Here is a 23,093-nt window from a genome sequence, read left to right on the forward strand (position 1 = left end):
GGCTCATTTAATCTCCTCCTGGCCTGGCTGATCTCCCCTCTTTCCCCTTCCACCCATTGGCTTCTGTCTCCCACCAGGCCCCCCGGTGAAGAGCCTGGCTCTGTGTTCTCCATCCCCTCCTCGCTGGCACTGCCAGGCTGCGATGAGGAGCCCCTCAGCCTTCCCTGCTCCAGGCTGGACAAGCCCAGCTCCCTCAGCCTCGGCTCACAGCCCAAGGGCTCCAGCCCAACCTTGGAGGCCCTTTCCTAACCCTGCTCCAGCTGCCAGACATCTTTCCTGCCCTGGGGAACCCAACCCAGGCCACAGGGACCTGGATAATCCATGTCCTTGATGTTCTGGTCACACAGCCCTGGCCCCTTGTCCCCATGTCAGGTTCTGGGGTGGATCCTGTGGAACATCCTTTGGTGGAGGCTGTGGCTCCAGGGGGACCGGGGGATACCGGGGGACAGGGACCCTGCTGGGCATGAACAGCATTGGACTTGTTGGGAGAAACTGTGAGGGGGAGCTGGGGCGGAGTGACCAACCCAGTGACCTCACAGAGCCCTGCTGGGATGTCACACAGCCCCTCTCTGATGTCTCAGCCTGCTCTGTGAGGTCACAGCCCAATCTCTAATGTCACACAGCTGGTTTCTGATGTCACAGCCAACTCTGCGATGTCACAGCCAGCTCTGTAATGTCACAGAGACAGTCTTTGATGCCGTAGCTGCTCGATGACCTCACATAACCCACTCTGTGATGTCATAGCCCACTCTGTGACCTCATGTCACCAGGTGATAAATTGCCTACACCAGGTGAGCTGACGCCTGGAGCTTGTTCTCCAAAACCCCAGGCCCATGGAAACCACACAATGCCCATGGTGGGAGAAGGGGAACTGGAAGTTCACCAGCCTCAGTGTCCTGCCAGCTCAGCCAGGCCCACGGGAACATTGGGGTCCACGACCACCAGGGACCACCAGAGAGACCCCCAGGACAGAAGAACACATGGGTAAAGGCGAGGGGAAATATGTTAATGGTTTTGGGGAAATGATTATCAGATGTATGTTTAGCCCAGGACAATCAATGAATATGTGTGCAAAATACAGAAGATGAACAGAAAATTTCCTGCACTCAGCATGCTCGGCTTTGGGAGGAACTATCCCCTGTGCATCTGGCTGAATAAAGAATGCTGCTTCTTAATGCTGCACTGGTGTTAAGGAGTTTTCTGTTTTACCGAATTTTTGGTAACACTGCACTCCCAAGGAAAGCTCTGTCTCCTGCTGCTCTCAAACAGAGAAGGGCTGGTGGCAGATGTGGGGGTCGGAGGCTGCCTGGGGCACAGGGACCATGAAATAATCAAGTTTTCAATGATCTGTGAAAGAAGGAGGGGCAGCAACAAAACTTCTGCGCTGGAATTAGGAAGGGCAGACTTTGGCCTGTTTAGGATGCTGATTTGGGGAGTATCAAATCAGGTACTGATGTTTTTAAGGTAAACAGCCCTTGAAACCAAAAGGGTTCAGGAACGATGGACATATTTTGAGAAAGTAATCTTAAGGGGGAAGAAGCAGCCTGTTCCAGTGTGGGAAAAGATGAGCTGGTGAGGAAAATGACTGCCCTGACTGCCCATGGAACTTTTGTGGGAACTCAAGGGAAAAAAGGACGGGCAACTCAGGAAGTCTTTATAGATGTTGTTAGGTCATTCAGAAAGAGAAGTTGAGAGGTGAAAATGCGATTAATGCTTAACCTGGCGACTTCTGTGAAAAATAACAGAAAATATTTCTATAAATAAATTAATAGCAAAACGTGGGGTAAGGAGAACCTCTACTCTTTATTGGATGCAGTGGAGAATATAATAAATAAAGATAAGGAAAAGGCCATACTACTTAACACCTTGTTTGTATCAATTTTCAATATTAGGACAGGTTGTCCTCAGGACAAGAGTTCTCCTGAGCTGGTAGATGGGCACACAGAGCAGAACAGCCCCCTGTAATCCAGGAGGAAGCAGCTGCTGACCTGCTGAGAAACTCAGATGCTCACAGGTGAATGGGATGGGATGGGATCCATCCTAGGGGCATGAGGGAGCTGGTGGATGAGCTCCCCAAGCTGCTCCCCATCATTTTCCATCAGTCCTGGCTCACCAGGGAGGTCCCAGAGCACTGGAGGTGCCAGTGTGAGCCCATCCCCAGGAAGGACTGGAAGGAGGATCTGGGGAACTCCAGGCCTCTCAGCCTGACCTCGGTGCCCGGCAAGGTTATGGAACAGATCACCTTGAGTGCCACCACAGGGCACCCACAGGATGGCCGAGGGGTCAGAGCCAGACAGCGTGGATTTAAGAGGGGCAGGTCCTGCCTGAGCACCCTGATCTGCTTTTATAACCAGGTGACCCACCTGTGGATGTGGGAAAGGCTGTGGATGTGTCCATCTGGACTTCAGCAAAGCCTTGGACACTGTCTCTGACAGCATTCCCTGGAAAAGCTGCAGCCCACGGCTTGGGCAGGTTCCCTCCTGGCTGGGAGATGGAAGAGCTGGCTGGAGGCTGGGCCCAGAGAGGGGTGGGGATGGTGCTGCACCCAGCTGGTGTCCAGTCCCTGGTGCTGTCCCCAGGGATCTGTGTTGGGCCCAGCCCTGTTTAACATCTTCACCGATGATCTGGGTGAGGGGATCGAGCCCACCATCCCCAAATTTGCAGGTGACACCAAGCTGGGTGTGAGTGTGGATCTGCTGGAGGGCAGGACAAGAAGACACAGCCTTCAGCTGCACCAGGGGAGGTTTAGGCTGGACAAGAGGAAGAAGTTCTTCACAGAAAGGGTGAGTGGGCATTGGAATGGGCAGGCCAGGGGGGAGGTGGCAGAGTCACTGTCCCTCTCCAGTGGCACTCAGTGGCATGGTCTGGGTGACAAGGCAGTATTAGGGCATCAGTTGAACTTGATTGTCCCAAAGGTCTTTTCCAGCCTATTTGATTCTGTCATTCTGTGATGATTGGGACACTCTGGGGCCGTTGTGACACTGCAGGGCCTGGTGGAACTAAGAGGACCATGGTGACACTGTGCAGCCCCATAGAACCAGGGCTCCATTGTGGTGCTCTGGGGCCCAATGGAACCAGGGAGTCCCCGTGACACTGGGTCCTGGTGGAACCACAGAGGCCATTGTGACACTGCGGGGCCTCGTGTAACCGAGGGGTTTCACCACTGTGACACTGCGAAACCAAGGAGAGCATTGGGAGAGTCCAGGGCCCAGTGGAACCAAGGGGCCCTTCTGACACTGCGGGGCCTCATGGAACCAAGGGGACATTGTGACACTGCAGGACCTTGTGTAACCAAGGGGCCACTGTGACACTCTGGGGCCTCCAGGAATCTGGAAGGCCCTTGTGACACTGTGTGGCCTCGTGGAAACAAGGAATCCATTGTGACACTGAGGGCACTTGTGGAAGCACAGAGAGCATTGTGACAGTGTGGGACCTCATGTGACCATGGGGCCTTTGTGACACCCTGGGGCCCCATGGAACCGAGGGGCCACTGTGAAACTGCGGCACCAATGAGAACATTGTGACACTGTGAAGCCCCACGGAACCAAGGAGTCCATTGTCACATTTTGGGGCCCCGTGGAACCAAGGAGACCAGTGTGACAGTGCAGGGCCTGGTGCAACCAAAGGGACATTGTGACACTGAAGGGACACATGGAACCAAGAACATCTTTGCAGATGACACCAAGCTGGGTGTGACTGTTGATCTGCTGGAGGGTAGGAGGGCTCTGCACAGGGACTGGACAGGCTGGATCCAGGGCCCAAATCCAACAAGGTGAGGTTTAACAAGTCCAAGTGCCGGGTCCTGCACTTTGGCCACAACAACCCCTGCAGTGCTACAGGCTGGGGACAGAGGGGCTGGAGAGCAGCCAGGCAGAAAGGGACCTGCAGGGACTGATGGACAGCAGGCTGGACATGAGCCAGCCGTGTGCCCAGGTGGCCAAGAAGGCCAATGGCTCCTGGCCTGGATCAGGAATGGTGTGGCCAGCAGGACCAGAGCTGCTGTGCCAGCACTGATCTGCCCCCAGCTCTGCACACAGACATTGCTGCTGCAGCTCCAGAGAAGGCAACAAAAGGGCATCTCTGCAGAAAACTTCACTGGGAGTTCCTTTAGTTCCTTTAAAGGCACCAAGAGCACAGCCCCTCCTTGACACAGTCTGTGGGCACAGGGAAGGTGGAGAGAATCAAAAAGAGAAATGGCACAAACCATGTGATTTCATTGTGGACGAGATTAAAATAGTAAAACAAAGAAAAAGAGCCTCCAAACAGAAACCAAATAGAAGTATCAAAGATGACTTTTATTACAATGATTTGCAGAAATTGGCCAGCAGTTTAATGTTCCTGAAAGCATCCAGTCATCAGTGTCCACACTGCAGCCTTGAGCTCCTGGTTCCTCAGGCTGTAGATGAGGGGGTTCAGAGCTGGAGGCACCACCGAGTACAGAACTGACAGGGCCAGATCCAGGGATGGGGAGGACATGGAGGGGGGCTTCAGGTGAGCAAACATGACAGTGCTTAAGAAAAGAGAGACCACGGCCAGGTGAGGGAGGCAGGTGGAAAAGGCTTTGTGCCGTCCCTGCTCAGAGGGGATCCTCAGCACAGCCCTGAAGATCTGCACATTGGAGAAAACAATGAACACAAAACATCTGAGTCCTAAACAGGCACAAACAGCAATGAGCCCAAGTTCTCTGAGGTAGGATTTGGATCAAGAGAGCTTGAGGATCTGGGGGATTTCACAGAAGAACTGTCCCAGGCACAGGGGCAGGGAAAATGTTTTGGCCGGGTGCAGCAGGGAATAGAGAAAGCCACTGGCCCAGGCAGCTGCTGCCATGTGGGCACAAGCTCTGCTGCCCAGGAGGGTCCCGTAGTGCAGGGGTTTGCACAGGGACATGTAGTGGTCATCGCACATGATGGTCAGGAGGGAATACTCTGCTCCCATGAAGAAGATAAGCAGAAATACCAGAGCAGAACGTACTGTGTAGGAGATGTGCCTGGTGTCCCATAGGGAATTGTGCAGGGCTGTGGGGACAGTGGTGCAGATGGAGCCCAGGTCGCTGAGGGCCAGGTGGAGCAGGAAGAAGAACATGGGCGTGTGCAGGTGGTGGCCGCAGGCTACGGCGCTGATGATGAGGCCGTTGCCCAGGAGGGCAGCCAGGGAGATGCCCAGGAAGAGGCAGAAGTGCAGGAGCTGCAGCTGCCGCGTGTCTGCCAGTGCCAGCAGGAGGAAGTGGCTGATGGAGCTGCTGTTGGACATTTGCTGTGCCTGCACATGGGGCCTGTTCATAGAGAAAAGGACAGGGAAGAGTTAGAGGAGTTACATTTAATCAAAATTAAAGCTATTTCCCATACACCCTTCTCCATAACACACAGAGACACCTTTTTGTGTTCAAGAGTTCTGGGGTTTTCTTTTTAAGCTGCCCCCATGTCTCTCATGTATTCCTGGATATCAGAAACCTTTGGCATTTCTGCTGCACTCAGGGAGAACAGAGCAAGTTCTGTGAGGCAAAGTGATGAATGAAGAGTGAGGGGAGATGGCCTGGCATTCTGACCTGTTCTGAGTTTCTCTGGGCTTAAATCTTTCTCAGGTAGAAGGTGATCAACTTCGAAAGCTCCAGGTACTGCTGAGAGCAGATGGATCCACCACAGTCCAGGTCCACATTTGAATCCAAGGACTCCCTTTGCTCATTTTACCAACCCAACAGCACTTTCAATGTCAGAACACCTCTGCCTTTCTTCATCAATCCTATAACACAGAGATGCTCTAGGACAGGTTTGCATCCTGGATTGAAGCTCCCAGCTTGGACTGAAATCTCAGGGAGACTCCCAAGTGTCCTTCTGATGGCATTGGATGAAGGGAGATGCAGCTGCTTCCCTGGCTGCACTGCCAGCATTGCCCAGAGCCGGGCACTGGGGACAGCTGTGTCACCCTGAGCCAGCTGTGCCCCCTGCCAGAGCCCCCCGTGCCGGGCAGCTGCTCCCAGCCCTGTGCTCTGCAGAGGGAACTGGGCCCGGGGCTGCAGAGCTGCCCCCCGGCTCTGCTGCAGCTCTGCCTGCACAGGAGGGGCTGCACGCCTTGGAGCCCCGGCCCTGAGGGCAGAGGCTTGGCTGGGGCACAGGAGGGAGGGGGCTTGTGCAGAGGGAGGGGCTGCACTGGAGGGAATCCTGTGGAGATCTCTGAATTCTGCCTGCCACGGTATTTCTGGGTTTGTTTTCTCTCATTGCCTGGTCTTCTCTCTGCTTCCTGGAGATTTTCCTCCTGCAGGTGTTTCCCTGTGCCTGATCTCTCCCTGCCAGCTCTCACAGACCCCAAATCTCTGTGCACTCTCCTTGGCCTGACAGAACCCTGCCTGTTTGCAGGGCACTGGCTGGGGGCAGGTTCTGTTTGCAGCTTGGAGCAAGGACAGCTCAGACTGAGCCTGATGGCTCCAGCAAAGGTGATGCTGCTGCTGTCCATGGGCAGAGTGGCTGAAAGCACATGAGGGATCTCTTGTGAACCTATTGATCACTAAAATAACAGTTTGGATATCTCATGCACTTGTCAAAATTCATAAACCACCATTAATATTTACCCCCCTTCCCTGTCACTCTTCAATAATAGGAAACTGAATAAAAAGTCTTGGGACATTTCCTCCTTTTTATCAAAATCGTTGTATTGGAAAAATTCTATGACTGATCAGAACCTCTCAGCATCTCAGAGCTTTATGAGCATTTCACCTGCCCTGCACCAGAAATACTCAGAGTTGTACTCACAGGGTCTGTGGGCAGTGGGATGTTCCAGCTTTAGGAGATCACTCCAGGAGCTGCAGCTGCATTGTCCTGCAGCCAGAGGTTCCTGTACCAAGGGCTGGCAGTGATTCTGCCCCAGGCACTTCTCAGCCCCTTCCCAGCCCTGACTGATTGAAGCTCTCTGTGCCTCGGTGCTGTGCCCGGGCTGGCTGCAGGCAGTGCCCCAGCCCTGCTGGGCTGGGAGAAGAGCTGCTCAGCAAGAGAAATGTGCTTTTGAAGCTCTGCTTGGTTACCAGGATCACCCTCTGTGCCAGGAGCCCGGCCCAGCTCAGCAGCACAGACACAGCACAAGGACTTTAATGACCCTCTGGGGCTTTGTGCTCAGGCCCTGAACATCAGGCCCTGAGAGGGAGCTGCAGAAACCTCTCCAGAACTCCAAGTCAGAATCCAACTCCAAAGTTTCTTGGACTTTTAATGGGTCCCACTGAGGGACACGACTGAGAAAGTGTCCCCAGGCCCCAGGCAGAGCAGAGAACTGGAGGCACTGATGACAGGTGGGGACAAAGAGAAGCCAAGTCTTGGTGCCCTGGGGCACAGCAGGGTCTGTGCCACCAAGGGCTGTGAGGAGACACCTTGTCCTGAGGCCCTGGGGCCTCCTGGCACAGCCCCAGCCAGGCTGGGCACTGTCAGCCCCTGGTCCTGCCCTCAGCATCCCCCCCTAGCCCACATCCCAGTGGCCTCAAGGATCTGCTGGAAGGAGTCCCTGGGGAGCCTTGGTCAGGAATGGCCCTGGGGGCTCCTTCATGCTCCCAGAACTGCATTTCTGTTAAGGTATTTGGTGTTTCCCTTTTGATACAGACTCTGTGAGAGGTTTGTGCAATCATGCCCCAATTATCTGCTTTAACGAGTCCCTTGAGAGCTTTGTACTGACACTCAGTGGAGCTCATTAATACTCTGAGATACTAAACTTTTTTCAGGTACTTTGGATTTTCCTTTCCACACTGAGAGGTTTTTGTGCCATTTTGAGTCTCCAATTCTCTCCTTCAAGGAGTCCATGAGGAGCCTGTGTTGGGGATGGACCTCAGTGGCACCCATTAATGCTTTGAGACAGTTTGGGGTTTTCTTCTGCCGTTGACTCCTGGAAAGGTTTGTGCAATCTCCTCTCAGGCCCTGAGGTTCCAGGGCTCAGCTCCAAATGCACCACGGGGCTCATTAGGTTCAGGCAACTCCTGACAAACCACGGCTCTGCCTTGATTTCCCTCTGGTCTGGGGCAGTCCATCAGGAAGTTTCTGTAGTGGTTTTGGTTCACCATTTTGGGATTTCTTGGGCAATATATCAATAAGTGTGGTGGGTTCAGTGCTGTCTAATTACCAGTGCACACACTAGAATATACTTACTCATTTCCTGCTCTTGAGATAGGATTAGAAGAAAGGCAAAGTCGGCTCAAAACTTTTAAATGGTATAAAGAAAAGTTTCTTAAGAGTAACTAAAAGACAGAGTAATAAGGATCAGAACAAAACTTTCAGAACACTTCCTTTCTCCATACAATCTGACAATGTAAAGAGACAAAATCTAAAATTTTCTGTCAATTTTCCACCTCTAGAATAGTCTTTCTTCAGTTCATTTAGGGAAAGACCCTCCTCTTGTTAATGTTATGGAGACTTCTCCACAAGAAAACAGTTATCTCATGGCTTTTCTTTTCCATGAATAGCAGACACTAGGAAAAATCTGCAATTGTGAAATCCCTCCCATTTTTTCACAGATTTTCCCACAGCTGTGTTTAGGGGACATGTCAATTTAAGTGGTATTAGTTTAAAGATGTGCTGTTTAAGAGCAAAAGTTCTCTTTCATCTCTTTCTGAAATCATCTTAATCTCTGGGAATAGAGATCTTCTTCTTCTCTCCCTGAGGGCACAGGGTCTCATCACTCTGCTCTCTTTGTCTGTTCAAACACCTCATGGCATCAAGCTACTTCAATATTTCCTTACTTTAGCATGGAGGCCTTTGCTGAACAAGTCATCTCCCCATATTTTTCAGTGCCTTATAGGGAAAAAGAGAGTCTGATGTATCAATGACATCCTTCTCCATAGCTTTAGCAGAGGATTTCAGCCCTGAGATCAAAGCATCTCCTCATCCCTCCCATCTGGGACTCAACTTCCTCTTCACTGACCTCGGTGTGTTCATGTTGCTCCTCTGTGTGCCTGCCCTGTGTCCTTTTCTCTCACTGGAGGGAGGATGGAAGCACTGGCAGAGTCAATATCTGCCCGGGGCTGCAGATGGTTCCATGAGCCCAGGCAGGCTTGGTGGCCAATTCTTATTTTTGCTGTGGTTCCTGGACATGAAGACCAGCTATTTTCCCCAGGAATGAAGGAATAGAGTGCCACTGTTTTAGGGGCAGATGAAAGGTGCCCACTAGAGGACAAGGCCAGCCAAAGCTGCCAGGTATTGTTCTGAGAGATACCTTCACAAATTGCAATTTTTTTAGGGAAAGTACCACCAGGTCCTCACAGTGTCACCATGGTCTCCATAGGAAGGGAACAAGCGAACCCCAATGTTCCAGGGGCAGATGAGCTTCAGCCCCCAGAGGCCAAGGGCAGCCAGATCAGATGGTGCTGGCAGATTTTGTCCTTGGACATAGGGAATTTTAGAGGTGGAATACCAGTTTCGGACCTGGTTGCCTGGAGGTGAAGGACAGTTCTTTTACACAGGAAGAAAAGCGTGGAACACCGGTGTTTCAGGGGCAGATGAAAGGCAGCTATCAGAGGCCAAGGGCAGCCAGACCTCTCTGTCCTGGTAGCTTTTGTCTGAAAGCAACCCTTGGATAAAGGAACTTTGGAGGTGGAACCAACATTTTGGCCATTTCTGCATTGGTAAGAAGGATGGTTCTTTTCCATAGGAAGGAAAGCCCAGAGCCGCAGTGTTTCAAAGGCAGAGGAGGAGAGAGGTGGCTCCTGAGAGGCTGAGCCAGTCAGACCCGTTTGTCTTGGTAGCTTTCATCACTGAGAAATCTTTGGATCTAGGGAATCCTGGAGGCGGATTCCCAACTTTGGCCTTGGGTGCGTGGGTGTGAAAGGTGCTTTTTTTCCCATAAGAAAGAAAAGCACAGGGTCCCGGTGTTTCACAGGCAGACGAGAGGTGGCCCCTGGGTGACCAAGCCAGCCAGATCTGTCTGTCCTGGCAGATTTCATCTGGGAACAATCTTTGCATAAAAGCAAAATAAGAGGAGGAATCCAAATTTTGGCCATGGGCTCCTGGAGGAGAAGGACAGTTCTTTCCACAGGAAGGAGAGCACTGAGCCCCAGTGCTCCAGGGGCAGATGAGAAGCAGCCCTCAACATGCCAAGGTCAGCTGGACCTGTCAGGTGATCCCCAGGAAGCCCAACCAGCCAGACCTGTTCCATGTTCCCTTGGTTCCATGGACCCCACAGTGTCACAAGGATCTCCTTGGTTCCATCAGGCCCTGGAGTGTCACAATGTTCCCCTTGCTTCTGCAGTGTCACAATGGCCCCGTGCTTCCATGAGCCCTTGCAATGTCACAATGGCTTCGTGGTTCCACAGAGCCCTGATGTGTCACAATGGCCCCTGGGCTCCGTGTGCCCTCGCTGTGTCACAGCGGCTCCTCTGTGACACTGCGGCTGCACAAGGTCACCATGGACCCTTGGTTCCTTGGGGTCTCTGAGTTCACAATGGTCTCCTTGATTCCATGAGGCAGCACAGTGTCACAATGGCCCCTTGGTTCCATGAGGTTCCGTAGTGTCACCGTGGTGTCCTTGGACCTGCATTGCCACAACTGACCTGTGGTAATCACATATCCTCTGAGCAGAGAGAGAGCTCTCCCAGGAATTTCCTGGGTAGCTGTGAGAAGCTGTGAGAAAGCTCAGAGAAAAGAATGAGAAACAATTCTTATCTTCACCTGCTGCACCTGTTGTTGTGCACATGTGGAATGTGTTATGGAGATTTGTTTACCAAAGGGCGATTTCTTAATTGGCCAATGGTGACAGTGCTTGGATTTCAATTAACCAATCTCGTCTGTCTGTATCTGTAGCAGTCAGAGGCCCTGTAAGGCCTCACTGGGGATCAGTTACCTAAGATAAGAAATCCTGAGTCATGATGACTGGACCAAAGAAGCCCCTCTTCCACATTTGGACCCTTGTTATCTCTCTGTAAGACCATGGCTCACATTCACCCTGACCCTGGCAAGTGGACAATTTCCAACACTCCTGTACCCATTTCTGCCCAGTTTGGCAGAAGAGCTGTCACTGTCCCTTTGACAGGAGCTGCCAATAAAGACACGGCTGTGGAACCGCATACAGCCTTCTCTCTCTCTCATCCCTGTGTCTGTCGAGGCAGTTAGCGAGCAAAGAGCTGAAATCACTAAGAGCTGAATTCACCAAAGAGCTGAAATCACTCCAGAGCTGCTCGCTAAGTTTGCCCATGGCTGGGAGTCTGCCTGAGGGACCTGGACAGGCTGAGCCCATCAGCCCAGCGCTATCCAGGACACCAGCGGCAGCCGGGGTTGGACGGACCCCTGGGAGCCCAGGTTGCATTACACTAACGGAGTACTGGTGTCCTGGCACCCCTGAGAGCAGCATTCCTCATGAATTGTCACTGCCTCGGGCGGCGATGGCCCCTTGAAGGTAACTTCTCTGTTACGGAACAAGTTATCTGAAGAGGCATCTGATGAACCTCCATATCGCCATCTGGGATGAAATCTTCAGGAGTTGGACGCAGACCACTCACCCAACAGTTCCTTGACCCACATTCGGCTGAAGACGTGTAAGTTTAAAACAGCCTTTTTGCGCGCTTTTATATTGGGTCCCTTTTTAGTTTTTCTTTCTTTTTTTTTTTTTTTTTTTCTTTTTACTGCTTGGGGCGGGGAAAGGGAGCGATACTGAAATGGGAGCAAAATCGAGTAAATTAAAATGATACCAGAATGAGAGAGACTTATATTTACAAATCCTACAAATCCTATCTGCTAACAGCTTTTCTTTCTCTAAAGGCAATATTTCAAAAACTAACTAGAAAAAAATTATAGAATAGATTGTTTTCCAGTTTCCAGATACTAACACACACACTATTGGTTTAGAGTCATTTTGGGACACAGTAGGGACAAGAATATACACTTTCCAAACTAATGAAAACTTTTCTGTAACTAAGTTTCTACCTCGATTTCACTCAATTACTAAAGCAGTCGAAAAGACAAATTCTCTGCAGTTTCCTTCTGCTGAGGAAATTCCACCCTTATCTTTCTCAACAGACACTGTCCCTTCAAATGCTAATTTGCCAGATAACATTCCTCTCTCAGTCCCTGGAACGGGGAACACAGACATTGTACCACCCCACCCACCCGCGGGGTCCGTGGAGCCCACCCATCCCTCGCTCCCCCTCGGACGCGGCGAGCGCGGATTCCGCTCCGCGGTCCCGCAACACGCGGCGCGCTGCGCGCCCCGTGCCCCGCTCAGTGTTGGGCTGTAACTGTGTCGGTTTCCATCGGGAACGCCCTGCCTCACCCCAAAACCTCCGCGCAGCCACCGTGACTCCCCCAGCCCTGCAGCCGTGCCTCCCAGCCCCGCTGCGGCTCTCCCCAGCCCGCTCCCATCCCTGCCTGCCTGCCCGCCGCAGCCCCGCCGTGATGGCAGCAGCTCCCCCAGCCCCACCGCCTCCTCTGCCCCGCTCCTCCCTTGCCCTCATCCCCAAGCGCTGCACCCACCCACCCACCCTCAGCGCCCCCCGAGCGGCACCTCCGAGACCCCCACGGGGGCACCCCACTTCCCCACGCACCTCAGCCCTGCGCAGGCTGTGCCACAGTGGCGCTGCCATCGCCGCTCCACTGCTGCCTCCCTCTAGCCAAGCCCAGCCAGCTGCCCCCTCACACTCTGTCCAGCCCCCCACACCCCTGCCAACCCTCGCTCCAACACGCCCAACAAAGCGGAGTGCACCTCCTGCTCGCTCTCACTCCTCGTCTGAGCACAGTGAGTCTGATAGTGACACAGAGGACACTGATCCATGGGCTCTAATCAAAATGGAAGCAATGCAGGCAGGGGATTGGGAACTAGCCCAGAGAATTTCTGCCTTTCCAGTAATTTATATAAAGGGAAAAAGAGGTGGGGCCACCACTAAAACAACGTGGGAACCTAACACAAATAAAGAACTGGTACAACTACGAAATATAGCCAAAGAACATGGGAGAAGTTAATATACTTTTAGAAATTTCCTGGAAGCTCTCTTTTCAGCACACGTTTTGGTACCTCATGATGTTAAAAACATTGCTCACTGCCTTCTTTCCCCGACAGAATATATGCTATGGGAAAGGCATTGGAAAAGACAACTTAAAACTTTATCAGACACTTATGCTCAAGACACAAATAGGCCAGATTTTACAGTCCAACAGCTGGCTGGAGAAGGGGATTTACAGAAACCCTGTGACAAAGCTAACACCTTACTTAAGGCAGCACTACAAGACTTGGCTATTGCAGCAAAAACCTCCTTGCTCCTTACCCCAGATGACTCTACCCCTACCCATCACTTCTCTAGTATTAAACAAGAAGTAGATGAAAGCTTTATCAAGTTTGTAGACAGAATTAAAGATGCTCTGGAAGAACAGATAGAGAGCACAGAGGCAAGAAAAGAACTGTTCTGCAAGTTTGCCTTATCAAATGCAAATGAACAATGTAAAACAATTCTGAGGGCTTACCTTTGAAACAGAACCCACCAGAGAGCAAATGGTGGAAAGCTGTACACGTCATTTGTCCTCTGAAAACACAGTGGCCCAAGCCGTGGCTAAGGGCATTGCAGAAGGAGTTTCTGGTGCAGTTGCAGTAGTAACTTCCAAAGACCAAGCCTGCTGCTATCACTGTGGGGAATTTGGATTTTATAAAGGACTGTCCATAGAGGTCACCTACCCAAAACCTCCGTAACATCTACCAAAGACCCCAGAACCAGCAGCGCTACCAGCAGCATTTGGGAAACTTCCAGCAGAGCGCAGCCAGGCCCCGCGCAAAGACAACAAATCAAAAGCCACCCAGATCCAGCCACGCAGCATCCCAGGAGATTCCAGGCCACATGGAGAGGATCCAACCCACGGAGTGACACAGATGGGAACATGGTGCCAGTTGGTAACTGCTCTGTCCATTGACTTTAATAATAAGGATGTTTATCGTGTTCCCACAGGCAAGCATTCCTTTCTCCATGAACAGGTGCCCATGTGCAGCCACAGCAAATGTCCAACAGCAGCTCCATCAGCCACTTCCTCCTGCTGGCACTGGCAGACACGCGGCAGCTGCAGCTCCTGCACTTCTGCCTCTTCCTGGGCATCTCCCTGGCTGCCCTCCTGGGCAACGGCCTCATCATCAGCGCCGTAGCCTGCGGCCACCACCTGCACACGCCCATGTTCTTCTTCCTGCTCAACCTGGCCCTCAGCGACCTGGGCTCCATCTGCACCACTGTCCCCAAAGCCATGCACAGTTTGCTCTGGGACACAAGGCACATCTCCTACTCAGGATATGCTGCCCAAATTTTTTTTTCCTTCTTCATCTCAGCAGAGTTTTCTCTCCTGACCATCATGTGCTACGACCGCTACGTGTCCATCTGCAAACCCCTGCACTACGGGACCCTCCTGGGCAGCAGAGCTTGTGCCCACATGGCAGCAGCTGCCTGGGCCAGTGCCTTTCTCAATGCTCTGCTCCTCACAGCCAGTACATTTTCCCTGCCCCTGTGCCATGGCAATGCCCTGGGCCAGTTCTTCTGTGAAATCCCACAGATCCTCAAGCTCTCCTGCTCCAAATCCTACCTCAGGGACTTTGGGCTCAATGCAATTAGTGCCTGTTTAGCATTTGGCTGTTTTGTGTTCATTGTTTTCTCCTATGTGCAGATCTTCAGGGCTGTGCTAAGGATCCCCTCTGGGCAGAGACGGCACAAAGCCTTTTCCACCTGCCTCCCTCACCTGGCCGTGGTCTCTCTGTTCCTCAGCACAGCAGTGTATCCCATCTGAAGCCCCCCTCGATGTCCTCCCCATCCCTGGATCTGGCCCTGTCAGTTCTGTACTCGGTGGTGCCTCCAGCCCTGAACTCCCTCATCTACAGCCTGAGGAACCAGGAGCTCAAGGCTGCAGTGTGGAGACTGATGACTGGATGCTTTCAGAAACATTAAACTGCTGGCCAGTTTCTGCAAACCGCTAGAAATAAAAGTCACTTTTGATACTTCTTGTTGGATTCATTTTGGAGGTTCTTTTTCTTTGTTTTACATATTAACATTGTCCACAAAGAAGTGTCATTGTTGGTGCCATTTCTAATTTTGTTTCTCTCCACCTCCCCTATGCCCACAGACTGTGTCAATAAGGGGCTGCGATCTCAGTGGCTTCAAAGGAACTAAAGGATGTCCCAGCAGAGTTTTCTGCAGAGATGCCCTTTTGTTGCCTTCTCTGGAGCTGCAGCAGCAATGTCTGTGTGCAGGGCTGGGGCAGATCAGTGCTGGCACAGCAGCTGTGCCCAGGAGCAGCAGCACTTGGTGTTGCCGGTGCTGCTCCCGTGGCCCTGCCCCGCTGCCCTGGTGGCCCTGGTGTTGCTGCAGGGCCTGAGTGCTCTCGGGGCCGGGCACAGTCCTGGGGGTGGCAGTGCCGGGGCTGCAGCAGGGACAGGCCATGGGCACTGCTGGGGCAGCGCTGACGCCTCAGGCCAGGCCCTGGGGGCTCCAGGCTCCTTGTCCAGGCTCTCTCAAGAACACGGCCAGGCCAATGCTCAGCACAGAAAACCCCCGTGAGCAGCCCTAGGGTGGCTGTGGGCAGACTGGGGGCAAACAGCACGGCTGGTGCTCTGCCAGGGCCCTGGGGGAGACGGGAAGGAGCAGCAGAGCAGGGGCTGATCCATCCCCAGTGCGCTGCACAGCCCAGGGCAGCATCCCAGAGCGTCCTCATGGAGCTGCCAACAACATCCCCCCTCTGCAGCCCTGGCCTCTCCCCCAGCTCACAGAGGTGCTGCACCCTTGCAGGCACAGACATGCAGCACTGGCTCAGCAGCCCCTGTTTGCATTGCACACAGCAGGCGGGAGCACCCCCATGCTGCTGCTGTGGGGACATGAACCTGAGGGAGCACAAATGCCATCAGCCCCTGGAGCCAGGAAGGGCTGGAGGACGCCAGGGAAACCACTCAGCTTTGTCCTGGCCTCTGCAGTCAGCCAGAAAGTTTGTTCCCATCAGCTGGGAGTTTCCTGTCCCACTGCAGACACTGCTGCTCAGAGCCAGGGCTGCCTGGCAGCCACCCCCAAACTGCCCTGAGCATTTCCTTGGCTTCATCTTTGCTTTCTTTACTCTTCCTGTTACAGATTTCTTTCCCTTGCCCAGCCCTGTTCCCTCCCCTGCACACAGCCCATCCCTGTTTGCCCTTTCCTCTCTGGCCCCACTCCCCATTGCAGTTCCTGACTTGGCACCATGGGAACGGCCCTTGGTGAGCAGGATCATTCCACAAGTGCTGCAGGAATTGTCTACAGGCTCCTGCAGTGCCTGGTGCTGCTCCCTTGCCAGAGGCACCCCAGGCCAGGGGGGCACATCTGGGCTGCTGTGTCTGGCTGTGGGGCTCCCTGTTCTGGGCAGTGAGGAGGAGCTGAAGAGGCTCTGCAGGACTGACAGGATGGGCTTTGGGGCTGTGAGGAGAAGCTGAGGGACCTGGGTTGATGCATCTTCTGAGGAGGAGGTCCAGGGCTCATCCTGCAACTGCTCCAAGGGTGGTTTCAGAGAATCACAGAATCAGCAAGATTGGAAAAGACCTTGGAGATCATCAAGTCCAACCTGTGCCCTGACACTGTCTTGTCTCCCCTGAGCCTCCTCTTCTCCAGGATAAACAACCCCAGCTCCCTCAGCCACTCCTCACAGGAATTGTGCTCCAGACCCCTCACCAGCCTTGTTGCTCTTCTCTGGACATGCTCCAGCCCCTCCATGTCCTTCCTAAATTGGGGGATCCAGAACTGGACACAGCACTCGAGGTGCTGCCCAACCAGTGCCCAGCACAGGGGAAGAATCACAGCCCTGCTCCTGCTGGCCACACCATTCCTGATCCAGGCCAGGAGCCATTGGCCTTCTTGGCCACCTGGGCACACGGCTGGCTCATGTCCAGCCTGCTGTCCATCAGTCCCTGCAGGTCCCTTTCTGCCTGGCTGCTGTCCAGCCCCTCTGTCCCCAGCCTGTAGCGCTCCAGGGGTTGTTGTGGCCAAAGTGCAGGACCCGGCACTTGGACTTGTTAAACCTCACCTTGTTGGATTTGGGCCCTGGATCCAGCCTGTCCAGGGTCCTGTGCAGAGCCCTCCTACCCTCCAGCAGATCAACATTCCCAGCCAGCTTGGTGTCACCAGGGTTCCATGAGGCCCCAGAGTGTCCCAATGGTCTCCATGACTCCATGAGGCCTCCCAGTGTCACAATGTCCCTTTGGTTCCATGGGACCCCTTGGTGTCACAAAGTCCCTTGGATCCTTGTGCCCTGCAGTGTCACAGTGTCACCGTGGTCCCCAAGGCCCTGCAGTGTCACAGTGGATCCTTGGTTCCATGAGGCCTGGCAGGGCAGCAATGCTCTCCTTGGTCCCACAGTGTCACAGTGGCCTCTTGGTCCCCAGGGACACTGTCAGTCTGTGGTGGTGGCGGCACAACTTTCCCTGGGAGTGTTTTGTGCTAACGGGCAGAGCCACGGGAGCCCAGCACACACACACACACACGGAGCAGCTCGGCAGTGAGGACACGGGAGGGCCCAGGCATGGAGCTCCAACGAGGGTTTATCAGGGTCTGACGCTCCAGGGCTCTGGGGGTTAAAGACAAAGACAAAGGAGGGTTTAGGGTGTAAATACGGGAAAAGAGGGGCTGGAGGAGAGCGTCAGGGATCTCAGGGTTTAGGGGTGATACACAGGGAAAGGGACTAATAGGGAATGGCAGGGTGGATAGGTGGGCACATAAACCAATGGGAAAATAGGGAAGGGAGAACTTGCTAGAACATGAACATATCAGGGTAAAAGGGGTAGGAAAGGCCAACGGGCCAATGGGGACAGAACTGGGACAAATTAACACAGTGCTGCAGAGCTCCATGGGGGAAGCTTCTGTCCTCACCCTGAGCTGTGAGGAATGCCCAGAGCCTACGGTGCATTTCTCCAGGGGATCGCTTTTGCCCTCTCCCCAGTAAGCTCACAGGCCTCCACACACACACTGGAGATGTCTGGGGCCATTCATCATTTCTCTGCTCTCAGCACCGAGGCAATGGACTCTGGCACTGCTCTGAGTTCAGGCCCGTGGCAACCATCCCTGGCCATGTGGCTCCATGGAGCTGCTCTCAGGAAGCTCCCCAAGAGCTGGGGAGTGCCCCAAAACTGCCTCAGGAATGTGAGATACCCCAGAATCTCTTCATTAATGGAGACTATTAAAAAACTCACCCAGTAATGGGCTCCCCCTATCTTAATCACCCCCAAACTTTGGCTGTCTCATTCCAGACCCAGCCCCACCGCCCCACCTCCCCAGTCCCAACCCCAGCCCATCCCACCCCTCCTGGACATCAAGACCCCTTCCCAAGCTGTACTTCCCCCATTTCACACCGCCTAAACCCCATCCCACCCATCTCGCTCCACCCAATGCCCATCCTGACCTGCATCCTGCTTTGCCCAATCCCCTTCCAACCCAATTTCACCCTGAGAGGTGGTGGAATTGAGTAATTTTGTGGTGAGATTGAGGAGTTTTCAGTGGCATTAAGTGGTTTTGAGGTGACATATCAATCCTTCTCATCGTTTGGAGCACCAATAAATAAAGACAACTAAACCAAACACCCCCCAACACCCTCTCCCCCCATATACTCCCAGATATCTCCTGGAATCCAGGATTCCCCAAAAACACAAGTAAAATCTGAGGCTTTAGATGACTTTAATGCATTTGTTGATTTTAACCCCAATTTTCTGTGTTTTGGAGGGAGGAAGATAAAAGATAACTGGAGCAAAAATAAAAGAAACAGCAGCCACCTCCCTCTGTGTATCACAGGGCATGTGGGTCACCAGGGCTCTGACCAGGGCGGGTCCTCTGATGGGGATGGAGCTGGAGCAGCGCACGAAACTCTTCCTGCAGGCGGGGTTCTCGCAGGGCTTCCCTTACCGGTGCCTCCGCTGGTGCCGGGTAAAGAATGAGCGGTCTGAGAAGCTCTTCCCACACCGGGGACACTCGTAGGGCCTCTCCCCGGTGTGGAGGCGCCGGTGGGTGACGAGGGTGGAGTTGTGCTGGAAGCCCATCCCGCAGTCGGGGCAGCGGAAGGGCCTCTCCTGTCTGTGAATCCGCTGATGTACAAGGAGACTGGAGCTGGTCTGAAACCTCTTCCCACACTCAGGACACTCGTAGGGCCTCTCCCCAGTCTGGAACCTCTGGTGGACAATCAGGTCAGACCTGTGGCTGAAGCTGTTCCCACACTCCCCACACTTGTAAGGCCGTTCCCCAGTGTGGATCCTCTGGTGGCAGATCAGGTTGAAACTCTTCCTGAAGCTCTTCCCACACTCCGAGCACTCGTAGGGCCTCTCCCTGTCATGAGGCTGCTCCTGGACCACCAGCTCTGATCCCTGGCTGAAACTCTGCCCACCTTCCTGGCACAGGGTGGGTCTTTCCACCTCAGATCCCCGTGATCTGCGTTTGCAGCCCCTCCTCCTGTGGGATCTCTGGGGCTTTTCCTCCCCATTCGATTCCTCTACCATGGAGCCACTCAAAACAGCCTCTTCCACAAGGTTCTGTCCCAGGGATTTCTCCTCCCTGCTCTCCATCCTCAGCTCCTGCTCTGGGGTAGGAAGGACAAGGAGAGGATGGGATTTGCCTCTGTGCCAGAGGGAAGGACAAGGAGATCCCCCAGTGCGTCCCCGGCAGGAGGGCACCGGCAGCGGGGCTGTCCTGCAGCCGGGGGCCGTGCTGGGCTGGGAGATGGAGCAGGAGAGAGGGGGAAAGGGGCACTGACTTCCTCCCCACCTGCCTCAGTGTCCTGGGCCATCTTCCTCGCAGCCTTCTCCTCCATCCAGCCAAAGTTTGGGAGTGGGAAATCCTGGTGTGGGGAAAAAACAAGGTGTGAACACCTTGGGTTGGGGATTCCCCCTGCCCAAATCCATTTCCAGAAGTCTCCAGGTGTCCATAAAAACCTCCAAAAATCACGAGTTAATAAAAAAAAGCCACCAGGAGTGTCCCATTTCCAGTCTCATTTCTCTGGGGTTCTGGTGTCCCCCATCTCAGGGCTGCTGGGGATCCTCATGGGCCCTGGGGATCCCCCTTCTCCAGGGTCCTGCTTAGGGATGCTGGGGGGTTTTGCAGTACAAGGGTCCCCCTCTCCAGCCTCCCCCCGGTCCAGGCACTTGGGGCTCCCCCCTCTCCCCACCACCCTGTCCTGGTTTAGGGCAAATCTGGGAGAAAACCCCCAAAGGGGATTTTCTAGAAAGCAGATTCAAGTGGCCTCTCCCCCACCAGTTCAGGAAAAGATTTCCTTGGAGAAAAGTAGAAAAAAACTGTTTATTTTACAGGCAAAGCATTCACCAGCACAAAAAATGAACAACATCAAACAACAAAACCTGTTGTTGCTCCAAAAGAGATGACAAACTCAGAAAGTCCCTCCGTGGGCTGCAGCTCGGCTCACTCAGTCTCTGATCAGTCCCTCCATGGCTCAGGACCAGCCCGGCGGGCCACAGGTGTGAGCTGCCGGTGCTCTTCTGGTGTTCAGTCCAGAGCAGGTTTAAACAGCTCCAAAGAAAAAGAAAAACCACAGCCCAGGGAACTCTCTGCCTCAGCGAGCTAAAAACTAACTAAAAGAAAAGGAGAGCTCTGTCCTGTGTCTGTTGGCAGACAACTGATACCTCAGGTTTAAGTTTCTCTGTTCTGTTCCAGTGTGCAGCTTCTAGCTTTAGATTAAGTGTTCCTGGGATCTTTTCACAGGGCGGTGAAGACAAAACAATCCTGTTCTAGCTGGAGAGTCAAGGACAATCTCTTCAAACTTCAGGCCCAAAGCACAAACGACAGGAAAAGTATAGGGCAGGCAGGCAAGCAAGCAAGGAGGATGAAAGTTCATAATTTGAAGCTATTAATTGGGCTGTTAAATCCTGTATGCAAACGGACTAACACTTATAAAAATGTGAGAACTCATGGCCAAGCCCTCTTTTGCTTCCATCTCGGAGCCATCCGGGCAGAGCCCCGAACATGGCTCCGGTACTGCCGGGGTGTGGCCTTTGAAGGCACTTCAATAAATATCCACTTTATTCCTCTTGGCTCCGTCTGGCCTCTGTCCCAGCTCCTTAAGGCATCTCAGCAGCCCAGGAGCCGGAATGTGGAGGGGTGAGTGCAGCTCCTGAAAACAAACTGCGCGCTTCTTCCTCCCCCTCTTCGCTCTCAGAACCAGCCCTGAAGGTGCAGAACTCATTTCGGGGCCAAACGGACCAAGGGGGGTTCGAGCATCGTGAGGTCACCCCAGGACAGGCCCTGCCAGGCTCAGGGGTCCCGTCCCCGCCTCATCTCCGGCTGCCGGGGGTCCCCCAGCTCCGGTACCGCCCCTTCCCCTCTGCCGCCCCGGGGGTCCCACGTTCCGCAGCCCCGGCTCTCACGGGGATCCCCAAAACCAATGTCCCGCCCTGTCAGCACCGGGCCAGCCCCGCGTGGTCCCCCGGGACCCTCCGAGGGGCGATCACAGCTCCTCTCCCCCCGAAAAAGCTCCTCTTGGGGACCCGGAGGGATCCGGGGCTCGGCATCTGCCGGCTCCGAGCGCTCTCCAGAAAAATCCTCCCGGAGACCCCTCGATAGCGCCGGGGCGAGCTCGGCCTCCCCCTGCCCTGCGGCTCGGGGCTGGGGCGATGCTGGCGGGGCAGGGGGTGCTGCAGCCCCGGCGTGCGGGCGGTGCGAGCGGCGGGATTCTCCCGCTCCTGCTCCCGCCGCTCCTCCTGTCCCTCCTCCTCCTCCCGCAGCCCCTCCGCTCCAGCCCGGAGCTCTCGGGCACTTAAGCCGCAACAAGCATACCTTGTGAACAAAGGAATCACCCTTAAAACTACACTATTGCATATTTGTCGGAACCCAAAATGTCCCTCAGACATTTTTAGAGGTTCCAGGCCTTGGTCAGAAGCATTTTAGACCCTGGCAAGCAGCTGAAAACAGCTGTGATCTTGAGTTTGAACCACGGAATGAGTTACCAACTTTGAAGGTGGAACAAGCGGTCACAGAGAGTTAGATGGTATAGTAAAAGTAGTCACAAATTAGAGGGGAATATTTTTTAGTATTGTACAGGAGAGTTTTAACACCTGTACAGGGGGGTTTTACTTTGTACATGGGGGTCAGGAGTTCTAAGATGGAAGAAAGTGGGCCTGATCCTGTTCTTCCTCCTTCTTCTTCCTTACCTCCATGTTCTTGGTGATGTTGGCATTCACAGATTGGTTTAGAGTAGAAGAGCACATTGTAACATAGATAGTAGGTATTGGGGAAAATCTGTAAACATATAATACGTAATATATCATATAAAAGATAGCAGCAGCCCTGGGCAGGGAGAGAGAGGACGGAGACACCGGACAGTGAGGGTGTCAGGAGAGTGTGTGCCTCTGCCTGGGCCGCTGACCTAGGCAGCCGCAGCGGGCGAAGACAATCTTTTAGATAACTAGCAATAAACTGCCTTGAGACCGAACAACAAGAAGCTGCGGAGTTTTTCTTTGGAAGCACGGGTTGGAGGAGAGACTTTACCACCACACGAGACCCCTGAATCAATCCCGGGGTTCTCACACATATTCATATATCCTTCATGGTTATGCATACATTCTATTTAAAACAAGAAACTCTTGTCTGTTATATGCCAACTGTTTCCTTTAATCCCCATGGCAAGGCCTGAAGAAATTAGCTTCTTCTGACAAGAAAGCCATAAATTCCTCTTCTCTGGAAGATTTAGATGTTCTGTGATGGTTACGTCAAAGCGAGTCTCTCATTCCTTAAAATAAAAAACAAAACACATAAGGAGTTTCTATTTTAACTACTAAAGCTTCATTTTAACTACAAAACTACATTTCCCATGCTATTAAAATGTTAATACAGCACTACGAATCAAACTAACATAATACATACAGTAACTCAGCGCAAAGAGCCATATATTATGCGTTTTTCACATTGGGTGCCTCCTGGATTGCCGCCGGAAAGAGCCCATCTCTGCACGGAGCCACGTTTTTTCATTTGTAAATGAGGTCTTTCTTTCTCTGTCATCTGTGGTTTCTGCAGACCTGGCTGCTGCTTCTGGTCTTTTAAAACTTTAAGAATATTTTTGTACAAGCACAACTGACTTGATGTATATTTTACATAAGCACGAATTATTCCATAACATATATTACAGTGGGGATGCAGAGATTCCCCCTGCAGGTCCGTGGGGATGCAG

General features: G+C 53.2%; 1 protein-coding gene and 2 pseudogenes across 2 annotated transcripts in view; 2 read left to right on the forward strand and 1 right to left on the reverse strand.

The window, feature by feature from the left end:
• LOC140681273 (uncharacterized) overlaps window positions 1–23,093 on the forward strand; it is a 319,254-nt gene that overhangs the window by 289,800 nt on the left and 6,361 nt on the right. The gene's annotated exons all lie outside the window — the stretch shown is intronic.
• Window positions 4,330–5,250, reverse strand: LOC140681230 (olfactory receptor 14J1-like; annotated as a pseudogene).
• On the forward strand, window positions 13,941–14,869 carry LOC121469026 (olfactory receptor 14J1-like; annotated as a pseudogene).

This window comes from Taeniopygia guttata, chromosome 33 (genome assembly GCF_048771995.1).
Source record: "Taeniopygia guttata chromosome 33, bTaeGut7.mat, whole genome shotgun sequence".
In the NCBI taxonomy this organism is placed as follows: Eukaryota; Metazoa; Chordata; class Aves; order Passeriformes; family Estrildidae; genus Taeniopygia; species Taeniopygia guttata.